At 56.0% G+C, this 17,638-nt stretch overlaps 1 protein-coding gene across 1 annotated transcript in view; it reads left to right on the forward strand.

Annotated features, from left to right (window-relative positions):
- Positions 1 to 17,638, forward strand: part of LOC138565921 (zinc finger protein 793-like) — a 214,043-nt gene that overhangs the window by 90,371 nt on the left and 106,034 nt on the right. The window lies entirely within an intron of this gene.

Consider the following 17,638-nt stretch of genomic DNA (forward strand, 5'->3'; position numbering starts at 1 on the left):
TTTGTAGGAGGTTCTTTTGACCGCCCCTAGAGCACGTCCATTCAATCAATTCGGAAAGAGCTGTGCCTGACAGCAGTGAGCACAATAGTTGTGTGGGCCAAGCGGCGGATTTGGCGTCGCGTCACCATGGGAACGAAATAAATAGTCCCAAGATGGTGCCCGCCTTCCTTGTACGGAGCCAACGCGAGTGAATACAGGTCCCTTGAAAGTAAGTGGTCTATTCTGCCCGCGCGCATTGGCGCTTTGCTCAACTCCGGTTTTTGATTTTTATGCAATATGAGACTATAAGATTTTGCATATCTCCATGATTATAAGGAACGGTAGACGTTGGATTGTAACGCAAGTGAATACTGGTTCCTTGAAAGTAAGTGGTTTACTTTGCTCTCGCGCATTAGCCCTTTTCTTAACGCCGGTTTTTGATTTGTATACAATATGAGACTAAAAGATTTAGCATATCTCCATGATTATAAGGGACGTTAATACGTAGGATTTTGGATACTACATACTAGTGGGATATGCGCCCAATGCTCTCTTACTATAAGTACCATTTTTAGAATACTAATATGTGAATTATGACATGGGACATAAAAATACTCTCTGTATCAGTTTTTGGTATCAGATCATATATAAATGGGATTTGACCCAATACACAACCACCATAAGAGGAGCTATTGACCCCTGGTGTGGGTAAGTCATGATACTCAGGAGCTATGGCTATAATTGCACATTTAAGTCTGAGACAAACCGTGACTAATTCAATATCCGTTTCTTGTCTCTGTATGTTTGTTTGTCTTTTTCCTTTTTCTCTCTCACCCTCCCTTACAATTAGAATTGTATGATATGTTGTTTATTACCTTTCAACTGTACTGATGGCAAATCTTCTTTTTAGTTGGATTACGATGTCTCTTGATTTTTCATGGGAAATTTCTTTTACAATTGTATGTTGCAATACATGATTCTGTTCAATGGCTTTGTCGGTTTGGCATCCTAAAAATGTGACCTTTTCTCTATCATTTTCCATTAATGTTTGTTTTTACTTTACAATATCAAGATTACACTAGCCCTGATTTGAGAAAGGCCAGTAAAGGCCGAAACACGTGTAATCATTATAAGGGCAAATTTCAATATTGGATGATAACGATTGGATGATAATAAAACACTTTTTTCAATTTAAAAGGGCGCAGTGTCCTGGATCCTTTTGCATGCTTTTGCATACTTGTATTACAGTCTATGACAGGTTTTTCTTGGTTTACCGTCAATCCAGTGACCTGCGACGACACTTTATATATGTGGAAGTAAGGGGATATTCCTGTCCCCAGTCTACATCTGGCCAATTATTTTTTTCCGTCTGAATAAAACACTGAAAGAGTCGGCCAGTAGACCAGCTGTACCAATAAGCCTAACTTTTTTTCTTAGTATCAAGATAGTTTGGAATCTCTTCTCTCAGGTCCTCCCTAAACATGATATCTTTTAGTGCCTTTGCTCTGAGTCGCCACGTTGGAATCCTAGGGTAATCGTAACTTCCTTGATGGCCTTAGGTACTACTCCCTCATTAAATGAAGAGTTAACTATCCTGGTCAATATGGGCACAAACAATTCCTTATGCTCCAGAAGGATCTTAGTAGGTAGAATGTTTTCTGCACAGGATGTGGTCTTCATTTTGGACAGTACCAGAAGTAATTCCTCTTCAGAGACCATCAAGAAATTAAATTTCTCTTTAATTTCCTGTGTACGAGTTTCTGCCCGAGGGATTTCTGTACTATCAGCTACCTTCGCTAATATGATATTATTTCTAGCTTTTGAGATTTTGGCAGTGAAAGCTTCCTGCACCTTTTCACAGTCTTCCTTAGTTGGAGTATGTAGTGGTGAGAGTAGCTTGGGATTTTCAATACCCTTAAGAAACTTGAAAAGTTTGCTGATCGAGTTTGGAGCCACTTCAATTTCCTTATTATAAAAATTCCAGGTAGTATCTATGTTAAGCAAACCAGTCTCCTGTTAACTCCAAGCACAAATGAACCGCTGCCGCATTATTTTGCACCCTGTCCTGGTACACCTTTACAGGTCGATTCATGGAATTAATGTGCCCTGAAAATTCCCGCGCAGAGGTGCCAAAACGTGTGATTCGCAGTAAAAGTGTGAAAATCGCAGGGAAACCAGCGCACATCGATTCATGGAAGTCCGTGCGCGAGAAAAACATTGGATGTGCGCTGATAAATTGCGCGGTGCACGCCGGCACACAGGTCATCCAATGGCGTGCGCCACGGCCACTGCAAAATCGCACATAGCGCGGCGCACATCACAAAAGTAGGCGGAACACGGGGCGTAACAATCGGAATGGGGAACAATGCGTGAAAATATGGGCGTCACGGGGGAAGTACAGGAGGCAAGTGCGCGGAACGCCCACACGCTCGCCTACAACTGGTATTCATGGAATTGAATAGGGCAAACCAGCGCACGGTGAAAGACGCGCACACGGCAAAACAAGTACGCCACAAGAAAGCAGGCGGTAGTGTCCCTGCGCCTGAAATAAATGTGCGCCAAAATGTGCGCTAACAAAAAGCACCCATATACAGCTATGATGAATGGTCCATACAGTGGCCCTCTAGGACAAATGAGGTGCAAAGGGGTACCGACAAACACGGACACCCGCTGTGTGAAAAATAGCGTGTGCGTGTATTACGGGGTTTGCGGGAAGTTCCACACGCGATTGGCCTGGGCACGTGTATTCCGGGGTGCGCGTGAAGTTTCCCACGCAAATTAGCAGGGTACGTGTATTACGGGGTTTGCGGGAAGTTCCACACGCGATTGGCCTGGGTCCGTGTATTTCGGGGTGCGCGGGAAGTTTCACACGCGAATCAGCAGGGTACGTGTATTTCGGCCCAGGCCCCCACTCATGTCTCCCAGCACCCCCACCGGTCAGGGTCACCCTCCACCAGGCCCCCACTCATGTCTCCCTGCATCCCCACCCCCCAGCACTGTGGGGCACCCTCCACCAGGCCCCCACTCATGTCTCCCAGCACCCCCACCAGTCAGGGTCACCCTCCACCAGGCCCCCACTCATGTCTCCCTGCTCCCCCACCCCCCACCAGTCAGGGGCACCCTCCACCATGCCCCCACTCATGTCTCCCAGCACCCCCACCCCCTGCATCCAGGGGCACCCTCCACCAGGCCCCCACTCATGTCTCCCTGCACCCCCACCCCCACCAGTCAGGGCCACCATCCACCAGGCCCCCACTAATGTCCAACTCATGTCTCCTTGCACCCCCACCCCCCAGCACTGTGGTGCACCCTCCACCAGGCCCCCACTCATGTCTCCCTGCACCCCCACCCCCCAGCACTGTGGGGCACCCTCCACCAGGCCCCCACTCATGTCTCCCTGCACCCCCACCCCCCAGCACTGTGGGGCACCCTCCACCAGGCCCCCACTCATGTCCCCCTGCACCCCCACCCCCCAGCACTGTGGGGCCACCCTCCACCAGGCCCCCACTCATGTCCAACTCATGTCTCTCTGCACCCCCACCACCCAGCACTGTGGGGCACCCTCCACCAGGCCCCCACTCATGTCTCCCAGCACCCCCAACCCCCAGCCTTGCGATTTGCCTGGGTATGTGTACTCCAGGGGTGCGCGGGTAGTCTCACACGCGATTCCATTAGGGTACGTGTATCATGGGTCCGTGTGAACTTCCACACGCGATACCAGCAGGGTACGTGTATTTCAGGGTGCGCGGGAAGTTTCACACGCAAATTTGCAGGGTACGTGTATTTCGGTGTGTGCGCGTGAAGTTCCACACGCGACTGTGCCTGTGAGAGGGGGGTACGTGGGATTATTTACTCGCGACTGGGCCTGGGAGAGCGTGTTACGTGTATTCCTGGGGTGGGCGGGAAGATTTACACGGTCGCCTACAACGCGCCAAAAAATAAAAGGACCAATCCTGAAACACGTACGCCAGCATGAAGCAGGCGCACGTCCCGCGCAGCATAAAAGAGTGCGCAAACAACAAACAAGCTCAGACGCCAGGATGAATATACCGTTCCTAGCAGCAGTGGCCGTGGGATACCGCAGGAGGAGAAGGATAGTCAGGGCCAGAATCTTCACACCCAGAACCAGCCTATTTGGTATGCCAGATGACCAGGTGTATGGGAGGTACAGGTTTCCGCCACACATAATACTCGACCTGGTCAGTGAGTGGGAGGATGACCTCACATCACCCACCCTGTGCTCCCAAGCACTCAGCCCCTGGAGAAGGTTCTCAATGTACTGCACTTCTTGGCTACCGGATCATTTCAGCGGACAAGTGCCATAGTGGGGGGGTGTCACAGGCCACGCAGTCACGGTGCCTACACCAGGTTTTGGCCATCATCACTGCACGCCCATCAGTCCGCAGGCACATATACCTGCCCAGAACACCTGCAGAAAGGCAGGCTGTCAGCCAGGATTTCTACAGGTTGGCACAATTCCCCAAAGTGCTAGGTGCCACTGATTGCACCCATGTGGCTCTACGTCCCCCCAGGGCATCTGAGCACATCTATAGAAACCGCAAGCACTGGCATTCCATTAACGTCCAGGTAGTATGTGATGCCAAGGGAATCATCACCTCAGTATATGCCAACTATCCAGGGTCCACCCACGACAGCTTCATTTACAGGATGTCAACCCTAAACCGGGACATGGAAGCTGGGCGGCATGGCGATGCATGGCTGCTTGGTGAGTAGAAATGCCACAGCACACGCATGCATGACAGATACAGAGTAATGCCAATACCCCACTAATGATCCCCATCACCACCTCCCCAGGGGACAGTGCCTACCCTCCGAGCACACACATGATGACGCCAATTCGCCAATTCGGAACCCCATCACGCCTCCTGAGGTAAGATACAACACAGCCCATATTGCAACCCGGGGCATAGTGGAGCACACATTCGGAGTGCTCAAGTCACGCTTTCGCTCCCTTGACCGTTCTGGCGGGCAGCTGTTATACGCTCCCCCAGTAGTGTGCAGGATCATAGTGGCAGCATGTGTCCTGCACAATGTTGCAACACGCCGGGGCCTGGCTGTGGACATGGTGGTGCCCCCACATCCCCAACCACATGCACGCCCGCTGCGCATGGGAGGGGAAAGGGCACGGGGTGAGGCAGCCCGTACGTAGCTGGTGGCTAATTACTTCACATAGAAAGCACACCCCTGTGGAGTGCACACAGCCCTGCCACATACCATCTGACAATCAATGATGACTCAATCTGACAATTATGATGAACAAAGGGTCAACTGTCAACTGTCAGAACCATAGCAGCCTGAGATTGTTCATCTGGAAGTGTCACAATGTGTGCATCCCTACCTACACAAACACCACCAATGCAGTGTCATCAAAAGACACACTTCCATGCAGCAAAAATGAATACCCACTTGCAAAATACAACATGAGAACAGTGGCATGTCACCCAACCCCTCCCAGGCACAGCCACACAACAAACAAATTAATCCCCACAACATGCCCCAAGTGTCACCAACTACAGTGTCCCTAATGGAAACTGGCCACACATGAAATGCTCACAGTAATGCAGGACCAACAACACACATTACCAAATACTTACCAAGAATACCAATCACCTACACAACCTCCAACCTACCATAAACATGACAGTACAGACTTAAAGAATTGATAGCCTCACTACCTGATAATGGCAGCACTTCGAACACTTCCAAGTATACAGTGTTAGCGCCACACAAGAGTGTAGGTGCACTGCTTACAACATGGACTCCAGTCCCAAAGTAGACCGCCTTGTGAAGACATGAGAAATGGACCTGCAAATTAGGAGGATGAGATGGATGCAGAGGCACATATCAATACACCATGCAGTGTACAATACAACAACAATATGCACTAGAAATGTATACACAGTATTGACTACAGACTGCCCACACATCAAATGGGAGTCCAACGTCACCGTGTAAGTCAATGTCACTTGGTCACACCCTTTGCAAGCCCATGGAAATGGGAAGCAGGAGGGGTGTGTGTCACACAAACCCAAGCATCTGACCCAAATTCAGGACAAGCCTGCAAGTGCCCAGCCACAATACAGCGTATGCCCACAGGAGCCACACAAGGCAACACACTGTCCAAAAAATCAAAAATAATAATAATAAATAAATAAATAAATAAATAAATAAAAATAAAAAATGGCCATTAATGTGCCCGGGGGGGGGGGGGGGGCCGGAGGGGTGGGGGAGGCCACCCAGGAGGTCCGAGGACAGGGTGGACACCAAAACCCACCTGTGTGGATCTTGCGGGAAAAAAAACACCTCCATGGGCTCATGGCCTGCACGGCTACCCTATTGTGGGAGAATCACTGCTGTCGCTCTCCTCACCCTCTGCAGCTGCATCAGGAGGTGGTGGCACTATGGGAGGCAGCCCACGCAAAGCCCTAGTCTGGTCCTCCATGGCAGCAAGCATGCGAGTGTGGAATGTCTGGTTCTGGAGGATAATTGTGCGTAGGTCCCCATGCAACAACTCACGGGATGCCCGGACCTCCGCCCTAGTTGCCTGCATCTCAGCTGAGAGCGTACGTGTGAGACGCTCCAGCTGCTGTTCTGTCCTCATGTTAGCTGAAGCCTCAAGCTCAACCAGAGTTGCCCTGAGCTGACGGAGTTCCACCCTCAGGGCTTCCCTGTGGCCATGGGACTCAATGGAAATGGCTTCCCGCAGAGTGTCCAGTGCCGCCCGCCTGTCCCTGTTGGACACCAACATGTCCTCCCTGTGTGACTGGCTAATGGAGTCTGTTGCCTGCTGTAGTTGTTCAATTAGCCTTTCTTGGGGGACAATGGAAGTGGCCACCCTATCCATGGCCTGCGCCATCATCTCAGTTGATGCTGCCTGTTGGTTTGCCATACCGTATATGGATTGCTCCCATGCGGTATTGCCAGGTGGCATACGGCCACCGCGTCGGCGGGCACCACACCTGTCTGGGGCAAGGCGAACTGCGCCTTGCTGTGCCGGCACTGCCTGAGGCTGCAGGACTGCATTCACCCTCTGATCTGCTGGCCCAGGAACAGGATCAGATGTAGCGGAGTGTGACCCTGCATCCGTAACCACCAAAGGCTGGCCTACCAACACTGACATCCCCATTGAGGATTCTACCTCTGGTGCAGGTGGGTTGGACAGTACAGAATCCCTGCCAGAGACACTTACCTGCGACGCAACATAGGTCTCATCATCCGAATCGACACCTGAATAGAGCTTGGGGGAGGTGCACCCAGAGACACCCCTTGAGATGACGGCCTGCAGCAAGTGTGGGTTCTCACCCACCACCACACCACGTCCCTCCCTGGTGCCCGGTCGGGCCTGAGACCCCTCCTGGGTCTGCACCATCTCCACAACCCCAGCAGTATCTAGTGCGTCATCCCCTGCAAAGACATGAAAGAAAAGAAATGGGAACAGGCATTAGCAACATGGAACACAATTAGGGCTGAGAAGCAACAGAAACAGTACTTCATTGACACATGTACCACATGACTATAACCCTCCCATGCATGCACTGTCACTGCGTATGAAGGGGAGGCAAATGGCACACATTGATGACACCAAGATGGAAGACCAACAAATTTGCTGCATTCTGCCTAGCAGTGCCATCACACATTGGCCTGTGATAGGCATGTCCAATACACATACATGACACATGCCATCACACAGATGGCATGTACCCTAGCCATGTCACACATGTGACAATAGGACTGAGAAATGCCTAGTGAAAGTGGTGGAATGCAGACAATCAGCCTGAATGAACACAGAATAACATGCAACTATGTTGTGGCAAGATGACAATTCAAGGGCAACTGGCGTGAGGTTGGGCTGAATGTCTACTGTTGCCAGAAGGGATACTGCAACACCAAAATCCTGGTGCGCAGAGTGTATTGGATGAAGCACATGGGTGACCCAAACCACTCAGGCACACACCCCCTCACCTGGCACTCAATCAGAAGCACTCACACACATGCATGTGCACTCACCGGACAATGCCTAGTAATCTGGCAGGTCTCCCACGCCTTGGATCTGTTCCTCCGTGACGTAGGTCCCAGCAACATACTCATGTGGAGTGAGTTCTATGTCCTCTGCCGGAGACCCACCTCCAGTCACTAGAGTTGCGGCATGACTTGAGGCCAGCTTTTTCTTTGCCCTGCGCTTAAGGTCATTCCAGTGCTTGTAGCAATCATTAGCTGTGCGCCTCACGAATCCAAGGGCACTTATGAGTTCCGCAATGATCTGCCAGTGTGCCTGACGTTGTGCAGGTGTGGTCTTGCATCCTGCAGTAATCATCATTTCGCTGTCATGTGCGGACACATACTCCACAAGTGCATCAAGTTCGACCCGATTGAAGCTGGGCTTCCTTGGTGGGCCGAACTGTGTAGCCGTTTCTGGGGCATCAGCCTGTACTGGACGAGCACTCTTCCTCTTCCGCTTGGAAGGTGGTGGTGATACTGAGTGTCCTACGCCGCTCTGGACACTAGGGGCAGGAGCCCCGGTGGACTGTGGACTAGGAGTGTGGGAATGAACACTCACCATGGGACTTGGTGCAGGCATTAGCTGAAGTGTGATGTAGTCAGGGGGAACGTCAGCAGGATGGACTAGGACCGACACTGTCCTGGCTGGGAGACTCAGAGCTGAGGTGGATGGAGCCACAGCTGCCTCTGCAGCCTCCCCACCCTGTCTTCTCGGGGCAGCAGATGACATAGCTGCCCCTGATCCACATGGGCTGCTGACACCAACGTGCACCGCCACACGTGGCCTAGACCTGCTGACCTGGAAGTCAGCCATGGAGTCACCCAGTGCCAGATCTGGTGCCACAATGGGCTGGTCCAACAAGGGCTGAGCAGGGATGGTGTCAGCCACGTTACCCTCAACCGGGGGGGGAGGCATGGGTGTCCCTGACTGGTCACCCACACATGGGGGGCTAGGGGCACCCTGCAAGCCCTGGCCACGTCCCCTACCGTATCCACCGTGGCCACCTCTTGTGGCTCGCCCACCTTTGCCACCCTTACCACGTGCTCGCCTCTCAACCATGGCACTGATGTAGTTGTGCGTATGGGAGTTGCAGTAAACTATTGTCCTGGGCAATTGGGGATCAAAGGGGTAGGGTGGAATTCGTACCCTAGTGCTCTAGCAAGGCTGTATGTCACCCCTGGGGAAAGATGACGGGTCACGCAACGCACAGGCACCCCGAAAAAGGGAGATAATGTGCACGCAACCCCTCCTAGACCACGTGCGTGGAAAAAAAAAACCTGCACTACGCTGTGGCACCCAGAAACACAAAAATGAACGTATGCGTGTCACACGCAGCCTAGACTGACCTCTGAAGGGATAGGCAACACACGGGGCAAGCACAGATGTCAAATACGTGCGCGACTCACCGTCTGCCAGGAAAAATCACGTGTAAAATACGCGCGTGTGCGCGTTGGCAACACCCCCGCCAAAAGAAGAATTGTGCGCTGTCTGAGGAGACAGAACAACGGGAGAAGTGAACGCTGTTTGAGGAAACAGGCCCAGGAAAAAGACAAGAAGAGAAAAAGCTGTCAGAGGTAACAGGGAGTACGAACTTGGAACGCCGTGAAGTAAATCGCGTGTGAACCGACAAGAAGTACAGAGTTCACCCACTCGCTCTCCACGGAAAGCACGTACAAGGAAATGGCGTTCTACACATACCTTTTTAACATGCCCACACGTCCAGCGTCACTTCCGCGTGTACGCGCTAAGGCCCCATCCTCCAATTACAAGCGCTGACACTCTGACATGCAGTCATTGGACGTGTAACATGCACCCGTGTACAGGGAAACGCCCGCGCACGCACGCCACAGACGCGCATACGCGCTGTTGGCCTTTGGGCCAATGAATTCACGTACGTGTGCTGACGCGCTTACGCGCTTAGGCCCTTTCCTCGAATTACACGCAGACGTGCTGGATTTTCACGTGCCAAATCACTCCGTATCAAGCTGGCCACGCGTAAGCATACGGAAGACCACGCTCCTGCCCAGAAGCCCGAATTACTGCCCCCCAGAGCCCTGAGCACGCTCCCACCTGCCATCTGCTGCTGCCTGATTGCCTGCTGCCCACGTGCCCTGCCATTTGCTGCCTGCACATCAGCCAGGGGTGCTGTTGCTGTGACCGCCCCTGCTGGAACCGAAGACTCCCGACTGGGATTCCATCGCTCCACAGCCCAGCCCCAGGACCCAGTTGCCCACCCACTCCTGCCTCTGGGGTTGTCATGTCGGGCACTGCAATATCTGGCACCACTGACAACCCCCGGCCAGAGAGGCAGAGGGGCACCAGCTTCACTGCCACCGAAGTTGGTGTCCTGGTGGAGCAAGTCCTGGGGGAGTATGATGCCCTCTTCAGAAGTTTGCGCGCCGACAAGGAAGGACGGACTCGGATCTGGACGGACATCGTGACTGCCATCAACGCGGAGGGGGTGGCAGTCCGCGACTTCCAACATGTCAAGAAGCACTGGGAGGACTTCAGGTCCAGGACCCTCAACAAGGCCCGGCGCCTCTTGAAGGCAGCGGATGCTAAGGGGCGCCGGGGCCACTTGTCGGACGATCAGATGAGGGTCCTGGAACGTCCAGGTCCTTCAGAGGCAGACCCGTCTGGAGTCGAGCGGTAAGTGTACATGCATCATGATTGTAAGCTGTGCGTGTGGTGATGTGCCAGTAGTGTGCAGGTTGAACATGTGTTTATATGGGGCCGAGTATGGGTGGGGGTGTACAGGGCCGTGAGGCTAACACATGCGAGGGCTGTCATGTGTGAGACATGGATGGTGCTTGTGTGTGTAGGCTTGCATGCCAAATGCAGTTGTGTGGGCACACATGTTTGGATGAATGTGTATGTAAGTAGGCATGATCGGGATGTCACACATGGATGTTGTTTTCAGCTGCATGTATCAGCACTGTGTACATGTGCATGTGTGTGTATTTGACAAGGGTGCAACAGTGATGCAACATGGATGCATGTGACAGCGGGATGTGGAAGCCTGATTGGCAGATGTGACATGGATGCCCATCTGAACACTGCGACAGTTGGCAGAGGTGTACACATGCATGCAAGTGTGGTGGTGTGTGTGCATGTGTAGTGCACTCCCTGTGTTGCATGTGATGTCTGGCTCACCTTTGCCTGCTCATGCTGTTGTATGTGTATGGATGGTGCTGGCAGTTGCGATATGGCTGTGGTATGGCTCATGTGTGCGAGTTGAAATGACTTGTGTGTTGGCGATTGTGATGCCATGTCTGAGGTTTACCAATGCCACTCATGTACAACTGTCATGTGTGTATGTGTCCATTGTACAGTGCCCTGATGCCTGTGTTTTATTTCTCCCTGTCTGCAGCGTCAACTGATGAAGAGGGCGGAGAAGGTGCTGTGGAGCACAGCGGCGGGGATCGCACCGCCAGCCGGAGACGCAAGGCCCGGCTCCCCTCCCAGGTTGTGATCTCGTCGGGGAGTGAGGAGTCCGGTGCCGCGTCCCAGGCCGCAGCTGCCGGGGGGAGGTCCAAGAGGCAGAGGTTGGATTTCGACTCCTCGGCAGCAGAATGGGCAGCTGGGACCCCACAGAGCCCAACGGGGGAAGATGGCATGGAGTCATCCAGGTTGGTGGGGGGTTTGGTGGAGGAGAAGGCCGTGCAAGCAACAGAGACAGGGTCTGGAGGTGGGAATTCCACTGGTGCTAGTGGTGCAGTGCAGGACCAGGGACAGGAGGCAGCACAGGCCGCCGCGGAGGTGCCTGTGTGCAATCCTGTCCCTGATCCTGTCACTGCATCATCTTGCACCAGCAGGGATGCCTACGTCCAGACCCGTTTTCAGGCAGGGGATGAGCTCACAACAACTGGCCTTCCTCTGCCTGCAGACGTGGCTATCCGGGTCCGGGTTGAGCCTGTCCTGACTGGTGTGGCGTTGCGTCAACGGGCCATGCGAGGTGACCTGCAGTCTTTTCATGAGGAGACTGCACGTCATCTCGAATGGCTCGTTGACTGCGTCGGCCTACTGGGACAGGTCACCCAGGCCGGATTCCTCCGTTTTAATGGGGCTTGCTCAGACCCCCTCCTCAACTGAACCCCCTATGCGCCAGTCATCCTCCGTGCCATCTTCCCACCCATTAGTCACCTGGGTGCCCTGTGGAGCTGCCTCTGACGGTGCGGCCAGCCTGCCACAGTCGGGAGTCGGACGTCCAGCAGGGGTGGCCACATCAACGACTGCACCCCAGCCGGTGGAGGATGTGCAGGCAGCAGGAGGCAGGGCACGGGCAGAGGCACAGCAGCAGCAGCAACGAGGTGGGAGCCATGTTGGCTCGGGGCCTTCGACATCGGAGGGGCAGGCATCGGCCGGAGGGCAGGAGGACCCAGGACGGGAAGTGTCTTCCGCGTGGCAGCGGTTGGGCCACGCCATAGATGCGGAGCGGCAGCAGGCGGAAGAGGCACAGCTCACGATGGTCAGGGTGGAGAACTCCATGCGGAGGGCCCTGAGGCGGGCCGAGTGCCTCGAGGCAATCCGCAGGGAGTTGGAGGTGAACACGTCGACGGACCTGCGGACCCGCGGGGCCATGGAGGAGGACCGCCTCCGGGACATTGAGCAGGAGTTCGATGATGCCCTGGCCCGGAACATCCCGAAGTGAGCCATCGGACTAGCCCGCTGCCCTTGTAAATATTTCTGTAGTTAGTGTTAGGTTTCCTTTGGTTTTGCATTTCTTTTGGACCTTTTGGACAATGGGCCACATTTTTGTATATAGTTTTTTTTATTAGGTAGTGTTATTAGATAGGTTTCATTTCTTCTGTTGGGATCATGGACCCTGGATTGTTTATCTGTATATAGTTGACTGTTGGATTTTCATTTTTTTTAATGATTTACCCATGGGGCACTGGTTTTCGATTTTAATTTTCCATTGGATTTACTTTTGTGATCTGTGACTTTGGACACCTTTCCTTTGGATTATGATTTGTGTTTTTACATTATTTCACGGACATGCTGCTTTTTTTTTTAAATTACCATTTTTGTTTGTTTATTTTTGATTCAATTTATGTTGCTTTTAATACATATTTTTACTTCAAACTTCAATGTGTAGTATCATCTCATTGGTTTCATACATATCATGATATGGGTTTTGACACTCACTGACACCCATTGTGTGTATGTGAGGGACATATGTTCATTTACAAACTTGCAATTGGGGTTCTATCATGTAATTGCCATTTCTAAGTGGGTGGATGCAATACTCGGGTGGGTGTTTGGCATTTGGAGGCTGACCATAAGGGCCAGGGATCTAGATTGTGATGACATATTGGCTGGGGGACATGTGTGGGGGCCTGGTGGAGGGTGCACCACAGTGCTGGGGGGTGGGGGTGCAGAGAGACATGAGTTGGACATGAGTGGGGGCCTGGTGGAGGGTGCCCCTGGATGCAGGGGGTGGGGGTGCTGGGAGACATGAGTGAGGGCCTGGTGGAGGGTGCCCCTGGATGCACGGGGGTGGGGGTGCAGGGGGACATGAGTGGGGGCCTGGTGGAGGGTGCCCTACAGTGCTGGGGGGTGGGGGTGCTGGGAGTCATGAGTTGGACATGAGTGGGGGCCTGGTGGAGGGTGCCCCTGGATGCAGGGGGGTGGGGGTGCTGGGAGACATGAGTGGGGGCCTGGTGGAGGGTGCCCCTGGATGCAGGGGGGTGGGGGTGCTGGGAGACATGAGTGGGGTCCTGGTGGAGGGTGCCCTACAGTGCTGGGGGGTGGGGGTGCTGGGAGACATGAGTTGGACATGAGTGGGGGCCTGGTGGAGGGTGCCCCTGGATGCAGGGGGATGGGGGTGCTGGGAGACATGAGTGGGGGCCTGGTGGAGGGTGCCCCTGGATGCAGAGGGGTGGGGGTGCTGGGAGACATGAGTGGGGGCCTGGTGGAGGGTGCCCCTGACTGGTGGGGGGTGGGGGTGCAGGGAGACATGAGTGGGGGCCTGGTGGAGGGTGCCCCTGGATGCAGGGGGGTGGGGGTGCTGGGAGACATGAGTGGGGGCCTGGTGGAGGGTGGCCCTGACTGGTGGGGGGTGGGGGTGCAGGGAGACATGAGTGGGGGCCTGGTGGAGGGTGGCCCTGACTGGTGGGGGGTGGGGGTGCATGGAGACATGAGTGGGGGCCTGGTGGAGGGTGCCCCTGGATGCAGGGGAGTGGGGGTGCAGGGAGACATGAGTGGGGGCCTGGTGGAGGTGGGCCCTGACTGGTGGGGGGTGGGGGTGCAGGGAGACATGAGTGGGGGCCTGGTGGAGGGTGGCCCTGACTGGTGGGGAGTGGGGGTGCAGGGAGACATGAGTGGGAGCCTGGTGAAGGGTGCACCACAGTGCTGGGGGGTGGGGGTGCAGGGAGACATGAGTGGGGGCCTGGTGGAGGGTGCCCCTGGATGCAGGGGGGTGGGGGTGCTGGGAAACATGAGTGGGGGCCTGGTGGAGGGTGCCCCTGGATGCAGGGGGGTGGGGGTGCTGGGAGACATGAGTGGGGGCCTGGTGGAGGGTGCCCCTGACTGGTGGGGGGTGGGGATGCAGGGAGACATGAGTTGGACATGAGTGGGGGCCTGGTGGAGGGTGGCCCTGACTGGTGGGGGGTGGGGGTGCAGGGAGACATGAGTGGGGGCCTGGTGGAGGGTGGCCCTGTCTGGCGGGGGGTGGGGGTGCAGGGAGACATGAGTGGGGGCCTGGTGGAGGGTGCACCACAGTGCTGGGGGGTGGGGGTGCAGGGAGACATGAGTGGGGGCCTGGTGGAGGGTGCCCCTGGATGCAGGGGGGTGGAGGTGCTGGGAGACATGAGTGGGGGCCTGGTGGAGGGTGCCCCTGGATGCAGGGGGGTGGGGGTGCTGGGAGACATGAGTGGGGGCCTGGTGGAGGGTGCCCCTGACTGGTGGGGCGTGGGGGTGCAGGGAGACATGAGTGGGGGCCTGGTGGAGGGTGCACCACAGTGCTGGGGGGTGGGTGTGCAGGGAGACATGAGTTGGACATGAGTGGGGGCCTGGTGGAGGGTGGCCTTGACTGGTGGGGGGTGGGGGTGCAGGGAGACATGAGTGGGGGCCTGGTGGAGGGTGGCCCTGACTGGTGGGGGGTGGGGGTGCAGGGAGACATGAGTGGGGGCCTGGTGGAGGGTGCACCACAGTGCTGGGGGTGGGGTGCTGGGAGACATGAGTTGGACATGAGTGGGGGCCTGGTGGAAGGTGCCCCTGGATGCAGGGGGGTGGGGGTGCTGGGAGACATGAGTGGGGGCCTGGTGGAGGGTGCCCCTGACTGGTGGGTGGTGGGGGTGCAGGGAGACATGAGTGGGGGCCTGGTGGATGGTGCCCCTGGATGCTGGGGGGTGGGGGTGCAGGGAGACATGAGTTGGACATGAGTGGGGGCCTGGTGGAGAGTGGCCCTGACTGGTGGGGGGTGGGGGTGCAGGGAGACATGAGTGGGGGCCTGCTGGAGGTTGCACCACAGTGCTGGGGGGTGGGGGTGCAGGGAGACATGAGTGGGGGCCTGGTGGAGGGTGCACCACAGTGCTGGGGGGTGGGGGTGCAGGGAGACATGAGTTGGACATGAGTGGGGGCCTGGTGGAGGGTGGCCCTGACTGGTGGGGGGTGGGAGTGCAGGGAGACATGAGTGGGGGCCTGGTGGAGGGTGCACCACAGTGCTGGGGGGTGGGGGTGCAGGGAGACATGAGTGGGGGCCTGGTGGAGGGTGCCCCTGGATGCTGGGGGGTGGGGATGCAGGGAGACATGAGTTGGACATGAGTGGGGGCCTGGTGGAGAGTGGCCCTGACTGGTGGGGGGTGGGGGTGCAGGGAGACATGAGTGGGGGCCTGGTGGAGGGTGGCCCTGACTGGTGGGGGGTGGGGGTGCAGGGAGACATGAGTGGGGGCCTGGTGGAGGGTGCACCACAGTGCTGGGGGTGGGGTGCTGGGAGACATGAGTTGGACATGAGTGGGGGCCTGGTGGAAGGTGCCCCTGGATGCAGGGGGGTGGGGGTGCTGGGAGACATGAGTGGGGGCCTGGTGGAGGGTGCCCCTGACTGGTGGGTGGTGGGGGTGCAGGGAGACATGAGTGGGGGCCTGGTGGATGGTGCCCCTGGATGCTGGGGGGTGGGGGTGCAGGGAGACATGAGTTGGACATGAGTGGGGGCCTGGTGGAGAGTGGCCCTGACTGGTGGGGGGTGGGGGTGCAGGGAGACATGAGTGGGGGCCTGCTGGAGGTTGCACCACAGTGCTGGGGGGTGGGGGTGCAGGGAGACATGAGTGGGGGCCTGGTGGAGGGTGCACCACAGTGCTGGGGGGTGGGGGTGCAGGGAGACATGAGTTGGACATGAGTGGGGGCCTGGTGGAGGGTGGCCCTGACTGGTGGGGGGTGGGAGTGCAGGGAGACATGAGTGGGGGCCTGGTGGAGGGTGCACCACAGTGCTGGGGGGTGGGGGTGCAGGGAGACATGAGTGGGGGCCTGGTGGAGGGTGCCCCTGGATGCTGGGGGGTGGGGATGCTGGGAGACATGAGTGTTGGCCTGGTGGAGGGTGCCCCACAGTGCTAGGGGGTGGGGGTGCAGGGGGACATGCGTTGGACATGTGTGGAGGCCTGCTGGCAGGTGCCCCACAGTGCTGGGGGGTAAGGGTGCTGGGAAACATGCGTTGTTGATCAGTAGTGCAAGGTGACATGTGGCTTGGCTGGGAGGCATGGCCATGGTGGATGGGCTGCCTGCGGGACATGGGCAGGGGTGCAGGGTGTTCCCCTGTGGTGTGGGCTGGCTGCAGGGGCCGTGGAGGGTGTAGAGGGAACACCTGGGAGGACCCACACGGCCAATTTACGTGTAGTGCTCCCCGCGCACCCCTGCAATACACGTGCCCTGATGGAATCGCGTGTGATACTTCCCGCGCACCCCTGAAATACACGTACCCTGATGGAATCGCGTGTGATACTTCCCGCGCACCCCTGAAATACACGTACCCTGCTGATTTTGCATGTGATACTTCCCGCGCACCCCTGGAATACACGTGCCCTGATGGAATCGCGTGTGATACTTCCCGCGCACCCCTGGAATACACGTGCCCTGATGGAATCGCATGTTATGCTTCCCGCGCACCCCTGGAATCCACGTACCCTGATGTAATGCATGTGATACTTCCCGCGCACCCCTGAAATACACGTACCCTGCTGATTTTGTGTGTGATACTTCCCGCGCACCCCTGGATACACGTGCCCTGATGGAATCGCGTGTGTTACTTCACGCGCACCCCTGATGTACACGTACCCAGGACAATCGCGTGTGATACTTCCCGCGAACCACTGAAATACACGTTCCCCACTTGGCGTTTGCTGTTTGGCAGCCCTGTGAACTGGTCCAGGGTTAGCGCAGCCCTTTTGCGATGAATTGGGAATTTTGAAGGCTTTTCCTTGCGCGAGGGCGTTCTTGGGGGCGTAACTGGTGCTGCTGCAGGGTCGCTGTGCCACTCTGCGCCACGGCTGGTTTTGGAGACTGGAATCCATGAATACGCTGTGCGATGAAATGGATTTTATCGCACGCGGCTGGCGCAGTGTATCGCACGGGGACACTGTGCGCCAGCCGCGCGCGCCACTTTTGTGCGAAATTCTATGAATTACCCTGTTAGTTTCTTGTGTT

This window comes from Ambystoma mexicanum, chromosome 1p (genome assembly GCF_040938575.1).
Source record: "Ambystoma mexicanum isolate Mex_15411 chromosome 1p, UKY_AmexF1_1, whole genome shotgun sequence".
Taxonomy (NCBI): domain Eukaryota; kingdom Metazoa; phylum Chordata; class Amphibia; order Caudata; family Ambystomatidae; genus Ambystoma; species Ambystoma mexicanum.